This window comes from Parasteatoda tepidariorum, chromosome 9 (assembly GCF_982258835.1).
Source record: "Parasteatoda tepidariorum strain Cologne lab strain chromosome 9, Ptep-v5.0, whole genome shotgun sequence".
NCBI lineage: Eukaryota > Metazoa > Arthropoda > Arachnida > Araneae > Theridiidae > Parasteatoda > Parasteatoda tepidariorum.
The window spans coordinates 18833262-18851746 of NC_141763.1; the positions used below are offsets into that span (position 1 = coordinate 18833262).

At 29.3% G+C, this 18485-nt stretch overlaps 1 protein-coding gene across 2 annotated transcripts in view; it reads left to right on the top strand.

The window, feature by feature from the left end:
• The window catches only part of LOC107439218 (uncharacterized), a 102806-nt gene that overhangs the window by 22490 nt on the left and 61831 nt on the right, over positions 1-18485 (top strand). The window contains exon 2 of one of the 2 annotated variants that reach the window (XM_016051751.4): positions 17322-17357. The exons of the other annotated variant lie outside the window; for it this stretch is intronic. The gene's annotated coding sequence lies outside the window, so the exon portion shown is untranslated. The remainder of the gene's footprint in view (positions 1-17321; positions 17358-18485) is intronic. 2 annotated transcript variants of the gene reach the window in all.

Consider the following 18485-nt stretch of genomic DNA (forward strand, 5'->3'; position numbering starts at 1 on the left):
TGAAACGATTCATCTCGGCGCATTCCAGCAAGAATTCTTTTTATTATTATTCGAAATATTTGTATCACTTCTACGTTTCTCAATTCTTTCTAATGACAGATTGATTTATGTGAGCTTAAATGTGAATAGAGTACATCTTGAATGTGAGGAATTTTTTTTACTGTATGTCTCATCATTTATCGCTAAGGTTGCATGGAATGTTGTATGCAACGATTTGTACAATTTTGTGCAGCTGTAAATTTTGTGTAACTTATTGTTGGAAGATGGTACGTAATTTTATATCTTCCCATTGCTTTTTACTAACTTATGATGATGCTATAGCGTAGAAGAAACTTTTTATGGCGAATTCTTTTTCGCCTGCATATGTAATTTAAAATTAAGAGAACAGGAAATTCTGAGTAGGTAAATCTAGAATAAACCATGAAGTTTTCTAAACTTAATAGTTTCTAATCATTTCTAAACTCAATTGTCTCTGAAATTTATATTTTAAAATACTAATGGAAGTAATACCTACAGAACTTGCTACGAGCAGTTTTTCCTGGGGTATAGCGTCTTAAGTTACTGCAAGCACAGAGCTAGGCTTACCCTGGGCCCGTCAGGGACGCAGGCTCGGGCTTGTTCATTGAAAAAGGTTTCGGACTTGGCGGGCTCGAAATCATGATGAAATTTTAATAAACTTTTTTTTTTACTTTAAAACAAACGTCTGGTACTGTTTTTAAGTTTAAAAGATATAAGGTATAAAAAAATTAAAGATCTGCTATTTCTGTTCTGTGCTTTTGTTTTGTGAGGCTTAAGATTAAGATGTTCTGCTTAAAATTTTGATTTCTTTTAAATTCGTGTTGTAGTTATTTGTTAGTTTCCATCGGTACTATATGAGGCGTTGGACGTCGTTCTCAGACGGGTGAAATGCAGATATAATAAATGTGACGAACATACGATGTTCAAATGAGAACACAGTGAGAACTTATATTTTGTCTGGTAGTTAAAGAGTAATATTCAATGTATCGTTAATGATGTGGTGGAGTGAGGATCGTTTGGGGGCTGTGAGCGATAAGCGAGAAGGGGCTGAGCCCCCAAGTATATCGTATTTCCTGCCTGTAAAACTATGCTCTAATGGAAATGGTATTCATTAGATGTAATTTATTCTATTGTGCAAAGCTATAGTGGCAAATTTATATGTGGGTAAAAGCTTTTCATGATATGAATTTACTGTTGTAACACATTATTTTTAACGTATAATATTAAAAAGAATTTAATTTTTTTTCTTTTGAATTAATGCCAATTCATAAAAATAAACATTGAAAAAGGAAATAACTGGGCAAATTTATGAATATATGATATTATAATATTACGTGAATTAATAATATGAATAACTGCAAATCATTGTTAGCAAATAAAGGTAGCATAGAATATTTATTTCCCTTTTTTATTTAATAATATCATATGCATTTTTCATATTATTACTGTATCTTTTTAAAGATTAGTTATCCTCATACTAAGGACAGAAGAAATTATCCGACGTCTTATTCTCTAAGTAATCCTATGAATCTCGGACTCCGATTAAAATTTTTGAAACTCGGACCTCCAAACGTGGGTCCGAACTCATCTCTACCAGACAGTACAAATTGTCTCATTTGTTCTATGTTCCGAATTCGGATTTTGTTTAAGAATTATTTGTCATGTATCTAAGAGTTTAGTTGTGGGTTAAAATCCACTTGTCATCGGGTTAAGCATGGCTAATAATACAACACTTAATGATAAAAATAAATTAGTGTGCAAGTATGAATATCGTAGCTTCAAGAAAATGAAATTTTAAGATAGTGAAAGCTTATTCGAATGCCAATGGCAAAGCAGAATGTGTCGTATTATATTTTTAAAAATATAACTTGCGAAATTTTCTCTGTTGCTCACTTTAGGAACTACTAAACAAGGATAGTTTTCCAGTTTAAAATCATCAATTTTGTAACGAATATTTCCCGGATGCAAAAAAACAAGTTCAAAAATCTAGTTGATTTCCCGGAATACCAAACGAAAGTTTTCCTTTAAAAACAACTGGTGTGAAATAACTTCACGTAAAATACTTAATACCAAACGATAATTATTTTTTTCATTTGTCAAAGATAATCAGATATAAATTAAAAACTTCTACCTCACCCACTGCTTCCACGACTTTCGCATTCAGCTCAAGCAAACGATACATCCGCTATTCTCAATTCTTGATATTTTTTATTCTCTTTTTTTACGTAAATTCGAAAGCGGTGATTGGCAACAGTTTTACTCTCCTAAGGCAAACCTACTGTTAGCCGGTAAAACTGTGTTTTCGGGTCATTGGTTCGGAAAACAACGTCTTCACACTTGCTAATTTCGAGGATAGAATTTCCTTTTTTTTCTTCTATATTTTTTCTCTTCGTTGGCGGTTGTCTCAAAATTATAATTGCAAATGATCATGAAACGATAATTAATTTGATAGATATAAGGATTTTTACAATATGGTGACGAGAACTGTTATTAATTTTTTATGATCATCAATATTGTTTGCATTATTTTTACAAAAAGAATTTTTTTAGGATTCTCAATAGCAAAAATACGATTATAATAGCTTTTTATATTAATTTTTGATCGTAACTGCCGCATTGAAAGAAATTGATATAAGTTTACAAGCCTTAAATTTTTTAAAAAATAAGAACGTAATTTACTGGAAATTATTTTAACAAATAATTATTATTTTTATAAAAAAATATTTAATTTATTGTGTTTAAATAATATTTTATGAGTATAAAAATTATAGAGATTTTTCCATATTTTCAAAGCAGTATAAGATGATCTGAAATTTATAATAAATTTTTAAAAAATGCTTAAATATAAGTAAAACATAAGTTTTCGAGAAGTTTTCAAAATTATTAACTGGCAATAAGAGAGTTGCTGAATTTCTAAAAACAGTATGTTCTATTTTTAAAAATCAAAATTAATTAAATTAAATTATATCCTATTAAAATTTTGTATATATATAAATATATATATTTATTACCAACAAAATACTCATAATTACAAGAATCTGGTGAGAAAAACTTTAAGAAAGTAACGTTTTTTTTTCTATGTATCCAAATAAAATATACTGTGAAAATATGAATCATTCATGAATAATTTTTATTAAGAAACTGATTTTTTGATTCATAAGTTACAAACAAAAATTTACTCAATTATGTTGCAACAATGTAGAGCAAATTAATGAAATAAAAATCACTGTAATATTTTATTTGTTCTAAAACATACATAATCTTTTTCATGCCAATGACTATAATATGATTGTTTTTGAATAACTGCTGTGCAATTAAGAAAACAACGTAAGTACTTCACGAAAGACTTGCACTTACGTTGCTTTTTCTATTGTATTTCAAAGTAATTGTTTAGTAAATTTCTGGTAAATGTTTATAAGTTGCTTTAATTTCACAAGGGGTGTGTTTATTATCTGCATGTGATGTTGATATCAAGCTCTTTTTAGTGAAATTTTCCAAAAAAAATTCTATATTTTGCAAATTAAAATTTCGAATGCACTAAAATTTATTCATTTAAGTATTACAGCATAAAATGTTATTTTGAATAAAGTGTTGCATTTACTTCTAGTGGTGTGTAAAAATTAAAAATGCAAACTTTGAAACGACCAATAAGTTTGAAACAATATTAACATTTTCCTGGGATTTTTCAACGATCGAAATCACTGCTTTAGCCCAAATTGATTGCAAAAGATCATAAAAAATTATGAATTCGGAAAAATGAAGTTTTTATTCTTTAATAATTTTTCAGGAATGGGGACGGAAACTTCAAATGCTTTTTATTATGAATTTTATTCATTTTTTATGCATTTTTTTATTAATACTTTAATCGAAGGTTTGATTTTTTTTTCTTTCGTAAATATAATGTTAAAACGAAATTTATATTGAAAATAAAATAAATAATCGACAATAAATAAATCAATAAATAAAATATATAATTATAGTGATAAATAGTTTATAAATAAGTCAATAAAATGATTTAAATAAAATACAATAGATTACACTATTGTTATATTATAACCTAAAAAGTTAGGTTTATTTCAAAAATCCGAAACTTTCTTTTTTATTTTCAGATAGATGTGTAGAAAGTTACATTCATTACCAATAAAATCTATACGATATTACTATATTCTATAGATATGTGAATTAACGTAATATTCTGCCTGACATATTATAATATATTGCGCATTTTCATAATCGGTACAGTTAGACAGTATTTTTTTATAGTATATATATACTTGACTCCTAAATTAAATTTTAATCATCCCTATCGAAATTGAAATGATAAAACTAACCTAAAAATGGAGTTAAAAAGCATCAAAATCTAATTAATCATTATCAAAATTAATCAAAGCAAAAAGGAAATTAAGCAAAAAACTAATTTATAGTCCTAGTATATATACCTAGCTCAGGTGAAACTGAAAGACTAGCTCTCTAGAAAAAAAAAACTAATGCCAGCTTTCAATTTCAAATGACAAATAAAATAGTTTTGGATTATTTTAATTCCTCCGTAATTTTAATTGGTTTCATATAATTTTTCGGGTGTCGTTAACGCATTTTTTTAAACTAAAGTATTGTATACTAACCAAACCATATTTTGCAAAAGTACTCTTAACTCTAGAAGGACTGAAACTTAGTATATGGGTGATTCTCACGAAACATGACAATTCGGACCAAAAAATTTCTTCAAATTTAAAATCTTCGAAATAATCTAAATTTTTTTTGTATACTCCTTTAGCTACACTTATTAATATCTTATAGACAGCAGTGTAGTTTATTGACATTTGCTCGAGGAAAAAAAAATAGAAATTCACCAAATCTTGAATGCCAGGAAAATGACATATTACCTCAGAAGTTCAAAAAACAGTCATTTTAAGTTAATAGTAAGTAACTCAACTTAAGCCTTGATGTTAGATGGACTATAAATTGTTTAAATTAATACTTTTTATCCACTGTAGAAAGAAACAAAAAAAAATTTTGTTGCTGATATGTACAGAATAAAATTGTGTATAATAATCAATCATTAAATAAATAAATAACTTTGATTACATCCAAGCATACTACAATCATACATAAACTTGGTATTAGGTTAATATTTGCTTTCCCTCTTTACAGTATTAGCAGTTAAAAAGAATTTCTGGTAACACTTCAGTGTCCTGGCATTCATAAGCCAGGATAATGACAAATTCACCATTTTATAGCATATAACTTTACTTAAATTTAATATTTTGGCCGAAGACGTTTATATTCTGCAGAAAACAACAGTATTTCTTAAAATAACTCAGATAAATCTACGTAGTTTTTGTTATTAATGCAACAAGACATGTTCAGATAGGAGGGTATCTAATCAATCTATTAACATAAGATATTGATTCCTGGCGCTATTTATTTTGGTTATAAATCACTAAATAAAAATAGCCAGGAAAATGACAGATTTATTTAATAAATTATTGATAGAATTTTTTTTTAAACGAAGTTTTTTTATAAACGAAGTTTTAGTAAACAATACCCTCTGCGTATATTCTAGAAATGCTTACATAGGAAAAAATTAGATTTTGAAAAATGTATGGGAAGTTTTGAAGCTAGTTATTATTGGAAATATTGTTTGGGATATGCCAGGAAAATGACATTTTGATATTCAAATAAATATTTTAAGTATAGAAAACAGTTAATGCTAGTGCAAAGTCATTTTGAAATGCTAACAGAAATGCTATTTATTAATTTTTTTAAAAAAAAGTTTTTTTAGTATTATAGTATTAGATCTTGGAGCAAGGGACAGTGAATTGTCATGTTTCGTGAGAATCACCCATATACCTATCTTGCTCAAAAGCTGGTAATGCAAATGATAATGAAGCACCGTATATATAATATATATATATATATATATATATATATATATATATATATATATATATATATATATATATATATATATATATATATATATATATATATATATATATATATATATATATACACAAATTTCTTAAGACACTTTTCATTTAGTTATACATACGGTAAGACAAAATTATTTCATCCTTAACATTTACAAGCAAATCGCAAACTCCAAAAAGATAATTATAGGTTGAAAGCTCAACTTCAGTTATGCATAACTCTTTTGCATTCATATAAACATGACAGTTTATTAGTCACGAAAGTATTTAAAGACACAGCTAATTAACACTTAAAGTTTTTCTCCAAGCCCATCTTATTAAAAGGTTACCCAATTCGTCTTGGCGATAGCATCACGCACTTTCATACGTCACGCAAGTATTTTGGCGGTCATTAACACCACTTTGAATGCCCACAATCATTGGACCAGCTGACCAGCGCGAGCATTTAATGTAAATTTCCAACCCGCGAGCGTCGACTTTCTATGGATTATAGAAAGGAGGGATCAATAATGCTTTTCAGAGACTTACAAGAAGATTCCAATCTTTCATTTACACACAATAGTATGCCTGAGTTACTAAGAAAACGATGCCAATGTTTTTATGGAGTCGCCAATCGCTCATAATAGTTAACCATAATGCCAAAGATAAGTCAAGAATTATAAGACCATAGAGGGACAAGATGTACTCGAAGATTTATTTGCAATCTGTAAGTGGCATTAGGGTTTGACACGAATGCCTGTGATTCATTCTACCAACTGTCTTGACATTGCTTAATTGCGCATTGTTCATCATCGTCGCTTTGCTTTTGTCAACTTAATTGCTTTCATTAAATCAGAACATTTCGATATCATTTTTTTTTTGTAGGATATAATTTGTCATGTGTCGTAATTCATTCAAACCTTCAACTACAGTCTTTCTTTTAAAGGTGTACTTCGAAATACTTTCACCAGAAATGATAATCCTTTCTGCTTTCCTTAAAAAGAAGTCAGAGTTTGAATGCCTCAAACATGAAATATTTTAATTTTGAACTATCCAATTTTCTTAAAAAGAATTATACCGATTTTGAAATTACCAAATAGCTTAATTTTTTTTTTCAAATCAAAAAATCGCCAATGCGGCGATAGTTTACCATTTAGATGAAAATAATTAAAATCAGTTATTAAATCTCAATGTTTGCTTACGTTTACAAGTCCAAAAGCAAACGACATTTTAAATGTAAAAAAATTAGATCACTACTTTTCATTTTTATAAAACAAATGCTTTTCTTCTAAACAAAACAGATGCTTTTATTTTTCTCCATTTACATAGTAGTTATCATAGAGGGCGCTGGTAAAATATGATCGAAACTTAACCTTATAATTATGAACTGCATTTTACGAACTCAAAATGGTTATTAAAATAGAATATTTTCTATTTCTCGTGACAACGACAGACCCTTCGAATGACAGCCATGAATGTGTCCACCCTGTCGATTCGTGAATTTATTGTAGAAAAACAATAATTTTTAATTTAATAACTCTTATGTTAGTGGTTAAAAGCACTTTTAACACAACACAGCAACATTATTTTGTTCCTAATATTCTCCCTTAAATTGATATTTGATCTTATCTAGATCATCCACTTTCGATATTTTCTTTTTAATTAACGACAATAAACTTAACAGGCAAAATATTGTCATACAAAACTGGCTCAGACCGGAGGCTGTGATGTCTTATAAGCGTTTTTTCTTCTTTCTTTTCATGGATTAGGTCCGCTTATTGAGGTGACCACTAGGACCATGAAGTAATAACGGGTTTAACGCCAAAAATCAGCTTCTACGCAATTTGGTTTAATTGCGCAAACAAATGAGGAGTCAGCGAGTGGAATAAACTGAAACCTTGTGGACTCGTTTTCTAACCAAATCCAAGCAGTTACCTAGTCTAAAGGCGGGATTAAATGGTGTTAAATTATTCCTCTACGGCAATAATTTGCTTCTTCCATGGGACGCTAAATGATGAAACTTTTGTTATCAGAACCCCGTCATTATACATAAAAAGAAATCATCTATATACTCAGGGTTATTCATAATTCCCTCCGGGCAAGAACTGGACTATCGCATTGGTGTATGGCAGTGTTTCCCAAAGTGTGGTACGCGTACCCCCAGGGGTACGGAAACAGTTTAGAGGGGGTACGCGTTCTTATGCGAAATATCTTGCAACAAACGAAAATTTAAAAATTTTTTATTCAAAATCGGAACTAGCCATGAAAATTTATGATAACGTATTTTTCTATTGGCTATTTTTTACAGAGTTAACTGTTAATATTTAGTGGTGTTAACAGCCAGTTGTGATTTTTAACTTTTGTCCAATTTTCTTACAGTAAAAAATACATTCATTTTCTTATCAGTGGTACACAGCCTTGCGAAAAATTTAGAAGGGGTACAGAAAAGTCATAAGTTTGGGAAACACTGGTGTATGGCGTGTGACCAAGGGTTCACACATAGAACACCTGTAATGAATGTAAGTAAAACTTGAATAGTTTCGGAATAATTTCATACGTTTCTTTTTTTCATATTCGTCTTCTTTTTTTTATTATATCGCTTCGATATATATATATATATATATATATATATATATATATATATATATATATATATATATATATATATATATATATATATATTTAATTTTGCTACTTTTAAATTTTACTGAACTTAAACAGCCGGAATGTTAAATAAACTATAGATTATTAATTGGATACAAAATAACTATTACTGGTAAAAATAATTCTAACTCTCGAACCCCTGTAATCCCTCCACGGAACCCTTGTTCCAGTAGGGTCCCGCGGAACACCATTTGAGAGCTATGGTGACTAATTTCTTGTCTGATGAGTTTATATTAGAGGTCTCCAAGGAATAAATTAGTAGATTGGATCTGTAAGCTTTAACAGCTTATTAAAGACAATAAATAAATATTTTACCGTTATTTTTTTATTATTTTTTTTTTGAAAAGTCACAAATCTTAAATAATTAAAGAAGGAAAACATTATGAGTTCTAAAAGATATTAAAAACATTTTTTTTTATTTTATTGAAAGAAAAGTAGGAGCTCTTACGTAGAACTACAGCAACGCAAGATGGCATTAGTTTCACAAGAGCTCGTGAATTTGACTCTAGTGTGAATTTGGATTAGTGTTGGTTGAATAGTCTAATAACCAAAACATAATCCAAAGCGTAGTATTGATCACAAAGTGCTAATAGTGAGTGCTTTTGTTTTGCAAGCACTTATTTGCAAAAAGAGGAACAAAGGACTTTTTTGCAAAGTGCTTTTGGTGTTCTAGAACAGGTGCGATCACTTCTGATTTTATGAAACCAAGATTATCGGTCACAATAAACATACACTACAACTAACTAGACGAAGTTTAAGCCTAGATCTTTCAACAGATTATCTCCTATCTTATGTAGTAGAATTACCGAACCAAAACATATATAAACTGCACAAATTACAACGGCAAAAATACGGTAATCGGAACTGAAACTTCATCATCCTTTATACTCACTAGACCTATGTAGGCATGCGTTTTAGAATGTGTTCTCTAAATGCTAAAAAAAATCTTTATATGGAGGCATGCGTTTTAGAATGTGTTCTCTAAATGCTAAAAAAGAGTAGCAGGGCCCTCGCTAAGTATTCGCCATCTCGCAAAATAAGATAAAATCGTAAATTTAGAGGATAAAATTGTGCTTTGGCGAAAGATTTTTCCTTCGGAAAGAAATATATATATTTACTCGATCCTCAAAATTTTGCCAAAATGAATTTTTCTAAACAAATCAGTGTTTTTTATTCGATTACAGTATTTTCGGCAGATGCGTCGCATAACCAATTAGAATTGAGTCCAAATAATATAAGCCTGAAACAAACTACCGTAAAATAGTTTTCTATGGGGAAATAATTAATCATAAAATTTTTTAAGATTTGCATTTGGCGAAGACTTTTGAAAATTGGCGAATTTTTTTGATATTTGGATAATTTACTGGCTAATAATTTAAAATGCTTAACGTGGGCTCTCAAGTAAAATGACTCAATTTACTGAAAAAGAATTTATATTCGTATGCAAAGTGGTGGTTGTTTTGCGAAACGTTGACGACATTGAAAATATCCAACCTGCCATACGACAAATAAGACAGTAATAGGTATGGAATTTTTAGCTGATCATTGAACGTTCTGTAATAGAAATGCTTATACTCTGGCAGGTGTTGTCTATGTTTTTTATTAATTGCTTCCATATTTTTACACTTGCGTCTAGTCTGCAGGTTATAACTAAATTATTGAACGATTCCACAGTTACGTCTCGCACGTGGGGAATGAATAAAAATTATTCGTTACCGTTGAATGAAGAATGAAATTATTAAATAAATTTCTTAAAAAAAGTACTTCGTTAATATGTACTGTCCCTGGCAAAATTATTAGACACACTAAAAGATTCTATGTAAAATCTTAATTATCAGGTGATGCCATACAGCATTGTTCTTTTTACGTAGCTGAAACCTAAGACGCCTCATTTATGGAGTCGCAAATCATTGTTCCACATTTTTTTCAAACATTTTCTATGAATTAATTAATTACAATCAGCTGTTATGATACTAAGTTTCGTTTTATTTTCTTTTAGTGGCGATCACATTAAAAAAAACTAAATTAATGTGCGTTATAACAAAACGTGACATGCAAAAGATTTATTTAAAATATTCAATTACGAAAATTTTGCTGTAGCAACAATATTTACCTCAGCAACGTTGAAATGAAATAATTTATGTGTTTTATTTATTCATACATTTTATTTGAACCATAAAAACCTTAATTACGGGATTGAGATTGATAGTCAAACATCTGAAACGAATTAGCCCCAGAAACTTCCGTGCAATTAATCTTGCTAAACTGGCAGTTTTACCTTAATTCTCCATAAAAAGTGACTTGAGTAAGTAAGATAGTGCCAACACCTGATTCAATTCTGTCATTTTAACATTTTGAAGGTTATTTTTATGGCTTCTGAAAACGACTTTTAAAGATCTCGTTCGTAGAACATTCGACTATAAAAACCAATGAAAGTGATAGCGCCATTTTGTCCTTAACTGTCAATTTCATTCCAAAGAATTTCTTTTTTTTAGTATCAATTATTTTGTGATAACAGATATAAACATAAATAGTTTTGAATCAATTTTTTTTTCAAATCATTTCGCAATCAATCTAAAAACTGCAATGAAAGTGATAGCGCCATTTTGTCCTTAACTGTCAATTTCATTCCAAAGAATTTCTTTTTTTTAGTATCTATTATTTTGTGATAACAGATCTAAACATAAAAAATTATGAATCAATTTTTTTTTAAATCATTCCGCAATCAATCTAAAAACTGCAATCCTGATGTATTAAGTTTTTTTTTTATTTTCTTGTAAATATAGATCTCGAAAACACTGGGATACTTGCAAGTGACGTAGTGTGGGTATCTCGATCCTGATTGGTTGTTGAAAAGTGGCATTTGTTAACGTTAGTAATTGTTCGTTTCTATTTCGAGTTAACTTTTCCCGTCAATTATCAATTCTCTTAAGTGATACATTTTATAATCCTCCACAAAGATTGTCTCACGATTTCAATTCTGTCCATCAAGTACAAGTTCTCTTAAGTAACACATCCTATATTCTTTCACAAAGATTCTTTCTCAAAGATTTCAATTCTATCACCATATATTTACACAAAGACAGGCACGAAGCCATGTAGAACATAAGCAGTCTTATTATGCATCGAAGTTGCCAGGTGCATAAAACAAAAATATATCACGGTTACAATAAAATATGAAAACAAATAATAAATTTAAGTAAGTAAAAGAAGCAGACGAGAAAGAACTATGTTTCAATAATTTCGATGTGCGATACGGCTCAGTATTTAATTAACTTAACGTTAATTAACATTCTAACTTATGTAGATAAGCTTTAATACGCCATTTTGCTGATAAAGTTTAGCTGGTGTTGACGTCATATGTCACATGCGTGGGTACTGGTCGGCTTCTTCTTCTTGGAGTGCAAATACCCAATTTTTAAAACTGTTGCTCAAAGATCATTCGATTTTAAAAACCCAAATAAAATTGAGGGCGCCCTTTTGTCCTTATCTGTCATTTCCAATTTAATAAGTTCTTTAATGTCTTATTATTTTCTGATTACGTACATAAACAATTTTTAATTAATTTTGTTTGAATAATTCCTTAATCTCTGTGAAAACAATAAAATCTCGACGTTTCAGATTTTTTTTTACTGTATATAGTTCCTGAAAACGATTTTTAAGTTTACAGCTGAAAATATTATAGGCAATATTAAAATTTAATCAAACAATTTAGTTTTTAGTCTAATTTTGAAATGATTTCGTAATTAATATCAAGATTGTTATCTTGATGTTTAACACTAGAAAGACTGAAACTTAGTATATACCTATATTGCCTAAAAGCAGTCAAAATGACTGGATTGTAAAAGAATAACTAATGTGTAAAAAAATTTGTTTAAAATTAATTTTTAATCTTTTTTTAATATTATTTACAGTTATATAACAAGTTATTAGTAAATATTAACAATAAAAAAATTATATGTTGTATAAAATTCTAAGAAATTGTGTCATTATATACATCATTGTTTTTCTAATTGAAATTAAAAGCAGTCAAAATGACTTCCTTAGGCAATCTAGTATTAAAGTATTTTTTATGGTATTTGAAAATGATTCTTACAGTTCGAATCGACTGATTCGTTGGTTTTTATAGTGAACTTAAAGAACATTCCACCATAAAAACCTACGAAAGCGAAAGCGCCATTTTGTCCTTCACTGTTATTAAATAGCTTTTTTAGTGTCTAACTCTTCCAAGATACGAACCATAAGTCGGAACATTTTTTGTTCGAGAAAGGAAACAAAAGTGATTATCTTAAAACATTCTTCTGAATATTTTCTATTTTATAGAAGAATTCTCTTTTGTTTTGAGAATGAAGTATCCATGATAGATTCGTTCGTTGTTGTTCCAAAACATTTGCTTTATTTCTTCTTCTGTTGGAATGGGATGTTTTGTCTTATTCCAAGGTCTGTGTTTTCTGATTTTTTTTTCTTTTCCTTTTCGTTATTTGAAAAAAAAAGAACTTTTCAGCTTTGTCTACTTGTTGGGCTTTTGTTGCAGCAACGGTGGCGTGTGTCCATCTCGTGATCCTTACATACCGTCAGCATCAATGGAATGCAAGTTTAACAACGAAGTAACCTTTTGAGAGAGAATGCTATTTGTTAACACGTAAAATAAAAGATGGTTTTCATTTTTCACTTCCTCTTGGCTTACAAAAAGTTTTTTGAATTTTTCAAAAGCGGAGTTACATCGTCTGTCAATCATAATGACATGCCGTATCATTAAATCAATCGCAATGTCAGTCATCTAGATAGATATTAAGATTTTTTTTCAAAAGATAACTAAAAAAAGTTCTTGACTTCAAAACTCTTAGGTTAAGTTTTATCCTTCTTTAACCAGTTTTTTCTACAAAAATTGCATAAAATATTACAGGGGAAAAAGCCACAGTTTTGTGAACATTGAAAAAGCTCCTTATATTTTTAAATTAACATTAACGGTCGTCCGGACTCACAGATATGTGCTATATGTAAGAATTTTCAATGATTTTAATAATATTTATTTGCTTAAATTGTTGCTATTTGCTTAAAAAAATTTTGGAATTTTTCAAAAGCGAAGCTACAATGTCAATCTTAATGACATATTAAATCAATCGCAATTGTCAGTTATCTTGATAAATATGTTAAGCGGACACCATACCGCTGAAGAAAATTTTCGTCGTAAATTCTCTTTCTCCTTTCATTCCTAATTTAAAGATTAAAAGAAAGAAAAAGTTCGGGCAAACCTAGAGTTTTTCATGAAGTTTGAATTGCTGAAAAAAATACTTAAAAATATTAAAATGCAAACGCATTATTAGAAGAGAATTTTTCCGTTGCGTGATCCTAAGTTATCATCTCAAAATTTATTTCCATTTGTATATTTTAAAATTTTCTTTTTAATATTTGAAACTTTATTGCTTATTCTACACTATAAATTTTAAATTAGTAATGAAGGAGAAAGAATATGCGAGGAAAATTTTCCTCCGGGGTTGAGGTTTCGCCCTCTATTTCTCGCTCCCGTGATATTTCCGGGCTGGAGTGTTCAGTAGAAACGCGCCAATAAGAATAAAACTAATTCATTTCTCTCACATTTTATTTCTCATTTTACACACCAGATGGCAGTACCAGGATATTTTTAAGGTAATTGTGGAAGAGATTAAAACAATAAGAGATATAGGAAGAAAACTCGGTACTACTGTCCGTATTGTGACGTTGGCCTCTGTATCTCATGATTTGAAATTTATCACGCAAGAAAAAATTACTAATTTTTATTTATATTATACGTAAGTTTAATAAAATTGTTTGTAATGTTTAAAACACATATTTTTTAAATTTTCTTTGCTTGCTGGAAAACCAACATTAAGTCATAGTAACCCTGAATGTTGGCTTTTCCTAAAAATTTAATTTTTTAAAATTTCAAGCTAAAAACACATCAACAAAATTAAACAAAAATTGCAAATGAATAACAAATGAATAACAATGAAACAAAAATTAAAATGAATATATATATTGTTCATACACATATTTTTATGTAATTTTCAGGGATAAAAAAATAGGCTCTTTTATGACCGTTTTCTTGAAAATTAACCGATCGTTAAGGGGTTAAGGCTGTATTTCGAAGGCTCTGTCTTCATATGAAATTACGCTTTTTAGTGAATATTGTGGAATTTTTGTAATTGTTGTGATTTTGTAACAGTTATTCATGATTACTGGGATTAGTTTTGCCCATTTTTAACCAGCGTTTTCTATGAAAATGGCGCAGAATATCAATATGAATAAAAGACAGAGTTTTGTGTAATGGAAAACTGTTTTATTTGAAAATAAACTTCAACGGTGCATCGTTTGGACTCATATGTGACAAATAGGAAAATTATTAAATGATTTTAATGATTTCATTTACTTAATAAAATGTTGCTGTTTTCATTTTTCATTCTCTCTTGGCTTATAAAAAATTCCGAAATTTTTTGAAAGTCAAGTTACGTCGTCTGTCGATCGTAATAACGTATCACTAAGTCAACATCAATGTCAATTTTCTTGATCAAGACTGTTCTTTAAAAGCACTCTCTCTACAAAAGAAAAAGCTTATTAAAGAATACTGTGAAATTTTTGTAATTGCTGTGGGTTTGTAACAGTTATTCATGGCTGTTATGTTTTGTCCATCTTTAACCAGCATTTTCTATGATAATTATGAAAATGGAGCAAAATATTTTGAACAAAGGAAACGTTTGTTACAGTTGAAAATTATTCCAACGATGTATGATTTTGGCTGGTAGATACATTCAAAAATTGAGAATTGGGTACTTGCACTTCAATAAGAAGAAGACCTCCCATACCCACACATGTGACCTATGACGTCAGCTCCAGCTAATCTTCATCAGCAAAATAGCGTATTAAAGTTAAGCTAAGTTTTTCTACATAAGTTAAAATGTTAATGAACGATAAGTTCCTTAAATACAAAGCCGTATCGCACATAGAATTAGTTCAAATATAATTCTCTCGAGTTTATTTCTTTTGCTTAACTTAGATTTATTATTTGTTTATGTATTTTATTGTAATCGTGATATATTTTTGTTTTGTGTACCTGGCAACTTTGTTGCATACTTAGTTTGTTTATGTTCCACGTGGCTTTGTGCCTGTCTTTGTATTAAGTCTCTGTGTAAATATATAGTGAAAGAAATGAATTCTTTGAGAAACAAACTTTATGAAAGAATTTCGAATGTGTCACTTAAGAGAATTGATACTTCACGGGCTTGGCTTACTCGAAATAGAATGGATAGAACAGTTGCTAACGTGAACAAATGCCACCAGAGCCGGATTATACCTTTCGTAGGCCCTAGGCATAGCCCTTTTTGGGCCCTTCCCCCACTCCTCCCCTCTTTTCAAAATATATGCTGAAATTTTCTTGCATATTTTTTTAACATTTTTATTAATATGGATTTTAATTTGCAAATTTGTTTATCGAACTTTATCGGCAATACCGACATACTGCCGATATTGCAGTTGATATCGATTATACCATTATGATTTGTTCGCTCGATAACTATGTAAACACTTCACGTCAACAATACAACAACCAGCAAAGAAAACAGTGAAATTGATAGTGATATTTGTCGATTCTTGGATCAAATGCAGAAGGAGAAAGATCTTTCTCCAGATTAAAATTGATAAAAAATTATTTGCGTTCAACAATGAATCATGATCGTTTGGCATCGCTCGAACTTATGTCTATTGAATATGACATTTTGCGTAGTTTGGAATTCGACAGCATAATACAAGATTTCATTGAATCCAAAAATCGCAAAAAAGTAATATCATAGGATTCTGCAAAATAATTTATTACCGAAAAATATTATATTTTTATTTGTATCTTCATAATTTTGTGCAAAATACACTTGTTGTTTTTAAAGCTGAATTATTTTTGTCAACAAATTTTTTTCTCCCAAGTTTTTCGTAGGCCCCTGAATTTCGTAGGCCCTAGGCACGTGCCTAGTGTGCCTATAGGTTAATCCGGCCCTGAATGCCACGCTTCAACACACTGTGTAACGTGCTGGTATTCCATGATTCAAAGATTTCAATGCTTTTCTTTTAGTTTAAATATATTTCATGAAATACGTGACTTTTTTTTATAAAAAAAGTTTAATTTTTTTTTAAATGCTCTGTTTAGAATTTAAAGAACTCAAACTAGCTTTTGTAATTTTTCTTTGTAAAAGCTACCGAATTTTTCTTCGTCAAATATCTATTACTAATAAATTGTGTTCCTATATTTATAAAATTTCATTTACGGATAAACTCGAAAAAAACTTCTGTTAATGAGAAAATCTTTTGTCCCTCTGTAACATATACCAACCGATGAAAAACGTAGATCGTTGTTCCCTCAGTTTTGAAATTTTGAAATAGATATTTGTACTAAATAATTTTTTTTCCAGTACGGATAATATTCCATTAAAAGAAAGCTATTATGGTCATGTCTAATAGTGTAGTATTGATTATAATTGTAATCGTAAAATAAGAACTTATTATATTGTAAATCTCTCTTTAAACATTAAGTTATCTTCAAGAAACAATAAATCATTTCAGATTAATCAAAAACTTTATTTTAACTAATTTATTTTGAAAATTTTTAGTTATTCTTTATTTTTTATTAAAAAAGCGTATGTTATATTATAAATAGATTTATTTTGTATTATATAATTTAATTAAAAAAATATTTTTTCTTTTACAGATCTTTGTTTTGATTAAGCTTCTGCAATGTGAAAATGTAAGTTTCTTTCTTGTTTTATTTCTTTTTCAAAAATTTATATAAGCTCAATAATTTACTTTTATTTACTTTATCAGATAAATTATGCATAGGAAAATCAGTTTAAATTACAAATCTGTAAACATTATTAGAACATAAATAAAAAATAATTTTTCTTTGCACAAATTGTGTTGTATAATAGTTTATACATAGTGTATTGTCCGACTTCTTTGTAAATAATCCTTAAACAATTATTGATAAATAAAAATAAATTTGAATACATTGAATATTTTACAAACAGGCATAAAATTTTATAGATAAATTCAAGGGCGCCGATGGGTCCTAATATACAGTTGCAAAAGCTCTTTAAATTCACTGATAAAAATTCCTAAATCTGCAAAAAGATTTTTTTCTTTTTATCCCTATCTTGTTTTTAACTCAGGAAAAATTTAAATCGATGGTGAGTCATGAAATCTCTTTTATTTGTCTGAATTATTGAGATGGTATTTTAAACTAAACTCAGTAGAGCGACAGCCCATAGAGGGCCAAGGCCTACTGTGTCCATCTCAGTTTTCTTGAACTTAGGCTCTGGGGTGCAAGAGCAGATGTTCCGGTCAGGTGGTCAGCTGAACGCGGAACCCTCAGTGTTTAGTTCCCAAGCTTGCTTGGTACTCATTTATCGACCCACTGAAAGGCTGAGTCAACCTTGCCCAGCCCGAGTATCGAACCCAGGTGGTTCGGGAGCACGAAGCGCTACCACTCAGCCACCGGGCGTCGAGATGGGCTTTTAGGAATTTCTAATAATTGAGAGGAATATATACCCACCGTCTTCCATTACCAACGACGTCGATATATAAATATTATTTAGAATTTTTAGATTTGTCAATGATAAACATACCTATTTTATTCATTATAAATACAATCGCACCTCTATTTAACGAAGTCGCTAAATCCCGAAAATAAATTCGCTAAATAGAAAACTACCTTTTGAAATACTTAAACAACACAAAACAGGTTTTAAATTCATTAACACTAGATATAATTCAAATAGAAAGGGATACACCTTTATCTTGTAAACTAGAATCTGATACTTATTTAATAAATCTTAACCATAAAAGAAATCTGCATGGAAAGCAAGAATAGAGCAGA